This window comes from Primulina tabacum, chromosome 6 (genome assembly GCF_025594145.1).
Source record: "Primulina tabacum isolate GXHZ01 chromosome 6, ASM2559414v2, whole genome shotgun sequence".
NCBI classification, from domain to species: domain Eukaryota; kingdom Viridiplantae; phylum Streptophyta; class Magnoliopsida; order Lamiales; family Gesneriaceae; genus Primulina; species Primulina tabacum.
In genome coordinates this window covers 26,252,147-26,262,636 of record NC_134555.1, presented here as the reverse complement: position 1 = coordinate 26,262,636, position 10,490 = coordinate 26,252,147, and the positions used below count along the sequence as shown (strand labels likewise).

General features: G+C 35.1%; 1 long non-coding RNA gene across 3 annotated transcripts; it reads left to right on the top strand.

Moving 5' to 3' along the window:
* Positions 1-5,030: 5,030 nt before the first annotated feature.
* On the top strand, positions 5,031-6,737 carry LOC142548121 (uncharacterized). 3 transcript variants are annotated; one of them, XR_012820904.1, is made up of 5 exons: positions 5,031-5,188; positions 5,315-5,451; positions 5,896-5,971; positions 6,065-6,163; positions 6,472-6,737. It is a non-coding gene; the product is annotated as an uncharacterized LOC142548121 (long non-coding RNA). The 3 variants fall into 3 exon arrangements; XR_012820903.1 differs by lacking the exon at positions 5,315-5,451; XR_012820902.1 differs by having other exon boundaries at positions 5,031-5,451.
* The last annotated feature ends 3,753 nt before the right edge of the window (positions 6,738-10,490 follow it).

Here is a 10,490-nt window from a genome sequence, read left to right as displayed (position 1 = left end):
AATTTAAGTTCGGTATACCGAAAAAATGTCGGTATACCGATAAAATTTTCGATGTCGGTACGGTACCAGTATGAACTTTTTCCATACCGAAAATTCGGTATACCGAATGTGCGGTATACCGAAATTTCGGTATCGGTATGAAAAAATTTCATACCGATATTTTCGGTACGATATACGGTACCATAGTTCGGTACGGTATACCGTACCGTACCCACCCCTAGTTGTGCATATTTGAATGTTTAAAATATATTTTTCTTCATGGTTGCATTAAAAGGTATTTTTAAAATGTTATTCGAGTTGCGATCGAGGAACGGAGACCGAGGGCTGAAAATAAAAAATGTTTTTATTGGGTAATTGTTTTTAATTATTTAAAATATAGTTGATGGTTTTTCATATTTTTGAAAATAAGAGGTTTTGAGGTGATTTTATACGTCGGGAGGTGATTTTTATCGATGTTGGATTTTCAACAAAAATGCAAACGTTCTCACAACCCGGCTAATAAATTCACAAATTTATTTAAACAAAAAACTTTGAAAATATTGTATTAAATTTCAATTAAGAATAATGGGCTTAATTTAGATAGGCCTAAGCCCTATCAGTAGAATGATTTAATATATAATATGTTAAACCCTTCTCCCCATCACACAACTACACACCTCCCACTTTTAAATTCAGAAAACTCTCCCCCAAAAACCCTTAATACACGAAACACACACAAGGATTTCAAGGAAGAAAGTTTTCAAATATTGCAAGGAAATCAAGCCAAGGTCTTTCGTCGCCGTTCTTCGCAATCGTCAACGTTTAATCGTGCGTTAAATACGCAAAGGCACACCATATTTCTTTCCTTCAAACATCTATCACACCATAATATTATTTGAACATGTTTTGAAAGAAAAAAAGGCACACAACTTGAAGATTTTCGTACATGCATATTCTATGATTTCTAAAACTTGTGTGTGGATTTAAAAACATGATTATTGTGTTGTCAAAGGGGCTGCCATGTATTAGGATGTTAAGGGATGGTTTTACACGAGATTTAGGACCCTAATAACACACCAAAAACACTGCAACAGACTAGAAAAGAAAGTTGGAACCGTGGGCAAGGATTTACAAAAAAGGGCCGTGAGTTTATGTGTTGGGTACTAGATGTGTGTGGCTCGGTTTCTTTGCATGGGGCGTTGGGGCTTGGTCAGGGCTGGCTGGGGCTCGAGGAGGGTCAGGGGAGAGGGCCTGGTAGAGGACTCGCGTAGCATGGCTGGAGAGGAGACTTCGCTGGATGGGACTCTTCTCGAGGGAATTCTGGTGTAGCTGAGAATTTCTGGGGGATGGCTCGATTGAGGGCTGGGTTAGGTGGTCTTGACGGTGGCCAAGGATGGTCTAGAGAAGGTTAGGAAGGGTTGGGCTCGATGGTGGCCTGGGTAAAAGCCTCCACGCCAAGTGACAGCAGCAGTACTTGAAAGAAGCACCAGCGCGCAACTCGTGTCTTTTGATTCAGGTGGCTCGTGCGTGCGGTCAGGGGCTGGGCCAGGCTTGGATAGGGTTTGGGCGTGGTCCAAGGATGGTGAGGGTCGTGTGGGCTTGGTGGTGGCTTAGCTGGTTGAGTCCTAGGCTAACTAGGAGTCCTAGAGCAACTATGAAACTCACGCACACACAGCACATGCAATGGGGTCAGTTTCCCGGGGTGATTGTGCGGCTTAGGGGCTGGTTTTTTTGTCTGGGCTAGTTAGTAGGGTCCATAGGTGTGTTGTCTCGGATTTGGCTCGAGGTGGCTTGGGCGTGGCTCGGGTAAATTAGGAGATGGCTCGGTATGTTCGATAAGGTGTAAAAAACGAAAATTAAAAGGCAAAAATTGAATCCATGGGTCCACGGGTGTGGCTCATGACTTGGAAGGGTATAATAAATCATAAAAATGTTATGTTAAACATTTGGGATCAAAATAACGAGTTTTGGATTTATTCGGGATTTAATCGCCGGACGAAACGCTAATTAACGAATTAATTGAAACACCTAGTTTTAAATTTATAAAATTATGAAAAATTATATTTAAGCTTAATTAATTTTTAAAAGTCTAATTTAAGAATTTAATATTAAGGTTTGGTTTAATTCGGGATTAAAACGTATTAATACGTCATATTTAAAGATTAATTTCAAAGTCATCGAATTAAGCTAAATAAATATATGAGAAAATTCATGTAAGCTTAAATAATTATTTGGGACATGTTAGAGTCAATGAAATTAAGAAAAAGTCAAAATCGGGAAATTTTACGTCAAGAGGTAAAACGGTCACACCTAATAATTAGTAAACGTCATGGCAGTGCCCTGAATGCTGTTTTATGTGTTAATATGATTATTTTCTAAGGTTATGGATGTTTATGGAAATTTTAGGTTAAAATGATATTTTAAATGTTTATGGGATTTTATATGTTAAATGATATTTTAAATATTTAGGGAATTTTATATGTTTATGATTTAATATGCCAAAATGTTATGTTTCTATGTTAAAATGTCATTTAAAATGTTTATGAAATGTTCATGATTAAATTATGATTTTTAAATGTCCATGGGATTTTTAAGATTTAAGGAAGACATTTAAAAGACATGTTGCATGCTTGATTTCAAAAACAAAATGTTATGTTATGCATGATTTTATAAAGTGATGAGAATGTTAAATGTTGAAGGAAGTGAAGTAATTGTGACTATTTCGTTAATGTTGGAGATATCGTGAGGGTGACGGTCCCAGTGGGAGCCCGACGATCGTGTTTCCATCATTACGAATATGTGGTAACGGTTATGTGGTAACAGTAAGAATGGGAATATCGTGAGGGGAAAAGGCTCCAGAGGGAGCCCATTTATGGAAAAAGATCCCAGAGGGAACCCCGACGATCGTATTTATATTCGAAAAAGGATAGGCCAAGGCTCAGTTGACTGGTGAGAGTGTCCCCGATGTCGCCGCAGCCCAGTACTGTGGTTAGATATAGATGGATCCATCGACTTTTGAGGTTTATGTAATAATGAGGAAAGTCACAATTAACGATCTGAATTCAACAAAGGAAAAGGAAAAGGAAAAGGAAAAAATATTTATGATCATGAAAAAGGTTTTATGTCATGTTGAGAAAAAAGAAAAAAGTTAAAGTTTACGTTTGCATGTCATGAAAAAAGTTATTTTTACGTAAAAATATTTTCACTGTTGCATGTGGTTTTATATGTATTATTTGTTATAAAGATTATGGTGTGTTGAGTCTTTAGACTCACTAGGTGTGATGGCTGCAGGTGAGGTTGAGGGAGGTCTTGACGGATGATTTGACTGGGCTGAAGGCGCACACAACCCGAGGACTAGCGCTTCTACTTTTTCCGCATTTATGATTTATGATTCATGATTTACGTTAAAGATTTTAAGACTATTTATTTATGCTTTTTGAAAGATTCTTGAGAGGTTTAGTATGGGCTATACTTTTCAAACTTATTGCTTTTTAGGTTGGTAAAACAGTTTGCGATTTCATTTTATGACTACTGCACTTGATTTTAAAAATGTTAGATGGATGATGTTTGATTTTAAAGGGGTAAAATATTTTATAAAAATATTTTCATGAGGTAAAGGTACATGGCCGAAAAACTGAGTGTTTATAAAAAAAATTTCTAGTACTTTTAAAGCAATAAAAAGGACAGACATTTCACAAGGGAAGGGCAAAATTTTTCTCGAAAAATTCAATATGGCCGATTGTTGAAAAAAAGGAGGAGGAAAGCTTTTGTGTGTTTTGTGTGCAAAAACTTCTTGTATTATATTTTCAGTACAAGTGTTCAATATATAGAATGAAACTTTAGGAGTCCCTCTCCAACATTGACTCTAATTTCATTAAATTTAAATTCATATTTTATTATTTATTATATTATGAGTTTGTAAATTTTGACAACAAATAATATATATACAATAATAATATGTTTACATGCTTACTAGTCACCACTTCTGGTACTAACATTTAATTAGTAAGTTTCAAACTCACTAAATAAATGATCCCGGACTCATTATAGCACGATCGACGATCCGAGAGCGCCGATGTATCAAGGATACAAGTCTTGTTCATATAATGAAAATCGAAAATTTCGAAGATCAAAATTTTCACTTACCGTAATGGGCAGCTGCAAGTTTTATTGAACTCCTTTACAAAACAGGCAGTTCCACTCTCCTTCCTTATTTAGCAATCAAGCTAATTACCATTTCTTCCATCTTATGGAATTAGCTTATAAACTCCTTTATAAGCTTCTTGTTTGATCTCCATCAAACTGTAGTCACTAAATTCCAACTCCTTGAAATATGACTATCTCAACGGGAACACAGAATCTGATGCTTGTGTGAACCTCAATGGTTCAGGGATACATCTAGCCTTGCTCCATGTGATTCAGAATAAAATTTATTCTTATTCGCGTTTACCCTAATTAACCCCATTATGTTCATTAACTCCTTGATCAAAAATGTCATAACCGATTTTTGATTGCACTTATCAGATCATGATAAGAGCGTCTAATAGCATCGTCTCATGACCATCAAGTATCACTGATAGTGCCTGCAAAAACCTTTAGTCATGGTTAGCGTACAGTACAGTCCTTTCAACTCATATATCTCGATCAAATCTGCAACCATTGGTATATCGATATTTGCATATGAATTCGACAATGAGGCGATTAATCTTTGAGTTCTAAAACTAGTAGAATTTTTTGTTTTACTTAGCCACTGATTTCTTCGGCGATTATTAATTACGAAGTAATATATACCAATAAATTTCGGTAATAACACCGACGAAGTAAAATTATTTTTTACTTCAAAATTTAAAAAATACGGGCTTCAGTTCTAATTTTTTGTTACATTTTATTTCGAGAGAATATTTTTTGATGAAGTAAAAAGTTAAAAAAATTTAAAATTTATATTTACTGAAGTAAAAAAATGCATCGTACTTAACTTTTAATTTACCTTAAATAAATAGAAAAGAGAAGCCCACACTGTTTCCTCAAAATTCAATATGATAACCCTTTTTCTTCCCCAAACTCGTCACCCTTCTTTCCTCACCAGAATCTGATCGTGCAATCATTGGGATCAGAGCAGCAACATCCATAGAAGGTAGCTGAGTTCTGGACAACGGCTGTAGAGGCTGGAACATGAAGAAATGAGCAGATCGAGCCCTGTTAGCAAGCTGTGCGTGATCTTCCTCTACTTGTGCTTCTTGGCCCGAATTATATGATCCTTTGCTTGTATTACTTAGTAGATTTGCTGTTTGTTGAGGTAGTATTTGAAGCCATTTCAGTTCCCCTGTTTTTCCAGATTAGTTTCGGTCGATATTTAAAGTTTTTCGGCAAGTTCCGGTAAATTCTGACGAGTTGATGTACCTCTAGAATGCTATCGAATAATTTTAATGCCGATCTTCTGTTTTGATTCTGAAATTCCAGCCTATTACACAAGTAAGCAAGCTGCCCAAAAATCGAGATTTTGTCCCCTTCGATTTAATTCTGTTTCGACGATTGGAATGTGATATATTGACGTATATATTGGGTTTATATTGTATGATTGATTGTTCTTTGTGTTTGAGGTAAAATGCTTCGATCCAAGAGTTGTATATCAAACTATTTGTTGAATAATTCGATATTTTAGCCGAAATTGGGATTTAAATTGTGAAATGAAATATTATGGGAGATAATCTGGATATGAGTAAATTATTGTGAATATTTTGGGGATTCAGGAAGAAATTCGGAAAATAATTGTCGAGTTGAGATTTTTGAGAAAATAATTCAATATTTAAGATTTTATCAATATTAGTTGAATTATTTAAGTATTGTTATGTTTGGTTAATTTATTCAGGTTTATTCCACTACATACTAGTCAATGCTATATTTTCATTTTTGCAGGTACCATTGGGGTGGGGACAAAATGTACAATGCCTCGAATGATATTTCGTAAAGGCCATGTTTTAAAAAATTGACGGTATGAATTGTGCCTATGTATGAGGACATAAATGGATAGTTCTTATTATTTGTATTGTGATTGTTGCATTAACTTTTCAATTACATTATATAGGGTAATCCAAAACAAAGTGGTTTTGTTGAATGTGGATATTATATGATGAGGTATATGAAAGAGAGAGTTGAATCTGAAAATCCACAGTTGGAGAAGATCGTAAGTTTCTTCTTTATGACATGCTCAGTTTATTATTGAGATTAACTACTGCCATTGGGATATGTGCATCTATTGAATTATTAATTCAGTAATTTGTGCTATTAGAATTATTGGTTGTGATAATTTGTTTCCATTGGGATATTCATGCATGTGGTAATATGCATTTTATGATTATTGACATGTTGTTTTGTCATTTATTTTTTTGTTTATGAAATGATTAGTTTTGTTGTTTATATGAATATGGTTTGGTCTTTATTTGTGACAATGGTGTGTATGATATAATGCATTTTGTACTTTTTACATTCCAGTTTGCAAAATCAATCAAGAACCAATATCACAACCAATCTCAATATGATGAAGTCAGAAGTGGATGGAGCGAATTCGTCTACTCGTATGTAGGTGGTTATATGGATCGTATGTGTTGGGATAAATCTTTGGTTTGTCATTGTGCATTTTAGGATATACTTGTGGATATACACTTTCGGTTTTGTGGATATATTTTTGGGTTATACTAGTGGACACATTATTGGGTTACACTTGTGGATTTGTGGGTATATACTTGTGGATTGATAGATATACTTGTGATTTCATGGACTTTCATCACTTTTAGATGGATAATTTATGAATCAAATGAATGTATTTTAAGTTATATACGTGTGTGTGTATATAGTGGTAACATTGTATATTAATTAAATTATTTTGATAAAGTGAAAATATGTTTTTACTTCACTACTTTATTAAATTAATGCGGCGGCGATAAAAAATTACTTCGTTAAATTAAAATAGTGTTACAATAAAATATGATTATTTACTTCAACACTAAATTAATGCTGAAGTAATTATAAAATAATTTGTCAATCAATATAACCTATGAAGTTATATATAAGCTATTACTTCTGTACTTTACGAAATCGATGAAGCAAAAGACGTTTTACTTCGGCATCGGTCTAATTTCTTGGATAAGACTTCGGTTATAATGCGAAGTAAAATGGTGCCCTATTACTTCACGTGCGTCTACTTCGGCAGTTATCTACCTATGACTTCATTGAATATGAGAAGTAAATTAAGGAAATTCTACTAGTGTAATAATGACATGGTATGTGCAACTAGGAAAACACCTTTCCCTAAAGCACATTTCTTTCTCTCTCCATAGATTTTTTGCACTATTAACTCATCATATCACATAAGATATCATAACCTACAGACAAAAGGTGGATCCCCGACTACAATGCATTTGCTCCTACGTATTTTGAAAATACATCCAACCTTGCCACCTGATGACCCACAATAGAATCGGTAAATGGATCAGAGTACATGCTAGTACGTATAGCCCTTACATTGTCCCGGGTCAAAGGGCTAATGATGTACAACCATAACTGAGGACTATTCCACTCGATAAGTGAGAACCACTTGGACAGTCCAAGGGAGGGTTGTTCAGTGCATTATCATATGATCACCCATCTGTGTAAATGGACTTCTCCATGCCCTTTCCTAAGAAACTGAGCATACCATAAAGAAGCTCGAGCGACCTTTATCCTTGTTTTAGGAGGCTTATTTGACTAGGAACCTGTAACGTCCAAAAATCAGTCCATGTAAACCGCATGCATGCAAAATTGCTTATTTAATTGGTTTTAGATAATAAAATGATATATTTTATATGATTACATGTTTACATTGCATGGATTTTGTCCGGATATTCGATATAAGGCTGGAGAGAGAAGACCGGGGACGACTAAGATGAAATTGTTTTTCAGTAAATATTTTTAAGGCTCGATAAAATTATTTAATAGGATGAAAATTTCCTACAAATGCTGGAGTATAAGTTATTTGACGAGTCAAATCTTATTTTATCCGGGAAATCGGTCTTAGTCCAAACAAAGAATTTTTATGGAACCAAAAGTTTTTATTTTTGAAAACGATTTTGTAAATTTATTTTATATTTTATTGGGCATAATTTAGCTAGGATTGATGGGCCTAATTATTTTAAATTCAAGAGTCTTAAAAACTCTAAACTCTAGACTCCTTTCTCACCTAAAACACTAAATTATACAATGAAATCCTAGGCTTCTGAAACGTCTACTGGTTTTAACTTTAAAATCTTTTCTCATATTGTAAAATTGGAAACTTATCATTTAAAATACTCAACAGTTCCTTAATAAAATATCCAAATATTTTAACACTTAAAATCTCAAGTGCCTAAATCGTCGATTAAAAAAATTCAACTCCAACATTTAACACGATCGTCCAAAATTCAAAATAAAACATAAAAATATCTAATAAAATCATTAACAAAATCTTTAAACTTTTAACTATCAAGCTAATGCATAACATAAAGTTCCTCGGGAGTGTACTGCCAGACTCGATCCACTCAAGTGTCAGTGCCCCCCTCAATAACATCATTACCTGCAACATTCAAACCTAGTGAGTCTAATGACTCATCATGTTTTAAACATGAGTAACAAAATAATACATATACAAGCACATGCATTAAATCACACTTTTATTTAAAATAAACTTGTAAGCATAAATGAATCATAAATTGTCAAATCGTAAAAATTTCAATCATTTATCATTTTGAGTGAAGTTTGATATTTGATAGTGACTAGCTTTTATCCTTTAGTCGACTAATCAGACTTAGCTCACCATTGCACATGTGAACGGGAACTAGGCACAAGGAAATACGATCGTTGGGCTCCCTTTGGGTCCTTCTCCCGTAAATGGGCTCCCTCTACGGCCTTCTCCCACACGATAACGTAAACTCAAGTTTTTCGATTTAATTCCTTATTTACTAAACCGTAAAGCGTTTTAATTCCGAATTAATCCCAACTTTAATATTTTCTTCACAAATTTTAAACATAAATTTTTTATACCTAAATTTATTTTCCTAGCCTCAAAACCGAACCCTAATCCCTAAAACGAGCCACAGCTCCCCCTAAACCCGAGCCACCATGGACCAAACCTGACCATAACACTTCTGGCCCTCCTGGACTCGCCCTGACCCACGGACCTAGCCCCTAATTCCAGCATCCAGCCGCGCGAGTTCCTCTCCTATTATTCAAGTCCTGGCCCTCATCCAACTCGAGCCACCATGGACCATGGCTGCACCATAACCTACTACGAGTCCTAGCCTTCTTCCCTAGACCCTACTGGACTAGCCTAGCAAGTCCCCAACCGAGCTGCATTATCTCCTGAAACACCCCAGTTGCACGCACATGGTGAGGAGTCCTAGAGCTCGTGGACTCCTCCATCCCTGCTGCCGCCGAGTCCAACCACTCTTGGACTCCTCCTAGCCTCTATATGCAGCCACGCGCAGGCCCTGACTGAGCCGCACGCTGCCATGCATCGAGCTGAGACCATATTCACATGGTCCTCCCATAGAAAACCCTAGGCTCGTTTCTTCCTAACCCATGCACGTTCCAGCCTACGTTCCTCCCTTAGACGACCCTTTTTCCATTTCTTAAACATCTTATATTGGCACCATGTCCTTAAGAATCATAAAGCTTTTCAAACAAGCGTAAAATCTTCACTACTTTGAAAATAATCGTCAAAGCGTTAAGAAATTTGTACTCAAATATTTTCATGCAAAAACACATAAAACATGCCTTTTATGATTTGAATGGTCCATCAAAAGAGTTTAGAAGCGTGCCTTTGTGTTTTAGAATGCTCGAATATACTATAGTTGGCACGGGGCGCGAAGAATGACAAACAGGCGAAGAAGAATCCTTGTTTCATACTCTCCAAATTTTTGAAAATTATGCTTTGTGGTGGGTGAAGTGGATGGCTGCTATGTTCTTCAAAAAAACCTAGGATATAATTATTTTTTTATAGATTTTAATTTGCATGTTAATTGGCTTAAGTTTTGGGCATTTGAGTTTAGGAGCAATTGAGCCTACTAATCTTAGGTAATTTAGGCTCATTAATACCTATTTAATTGAAAATTAAAAGTTATTACTTTTCAAAAATAATAATTATAGTTTTTTAAAAGTCTATCCATTGCCCAAAACTGGCTTCTTGTATAGAATTAAGCTTGTATCGTAAAATAATTTGAACTCTACCATTTTTAGAAAAATTTAATAATTTGATCATATTAATAAGACTTGAAAATATTTATTGAATCTTGGTCGTCCCCGTTCTCATTTCCCCAGCCTATTATCGAATTCGGGTAAAATCTATAGTTTTAACAAAATCATGCAATTAGACCCTTATTCGTCTAGTATGCATCATGCAAGCATTTAAAATCAATTAAATAAAACAATTAAGAAATTTAAATCATTTGCATGCATGTGGTTTACGTGGGTTGGAATTTGGACGTTACAAATCATACCAC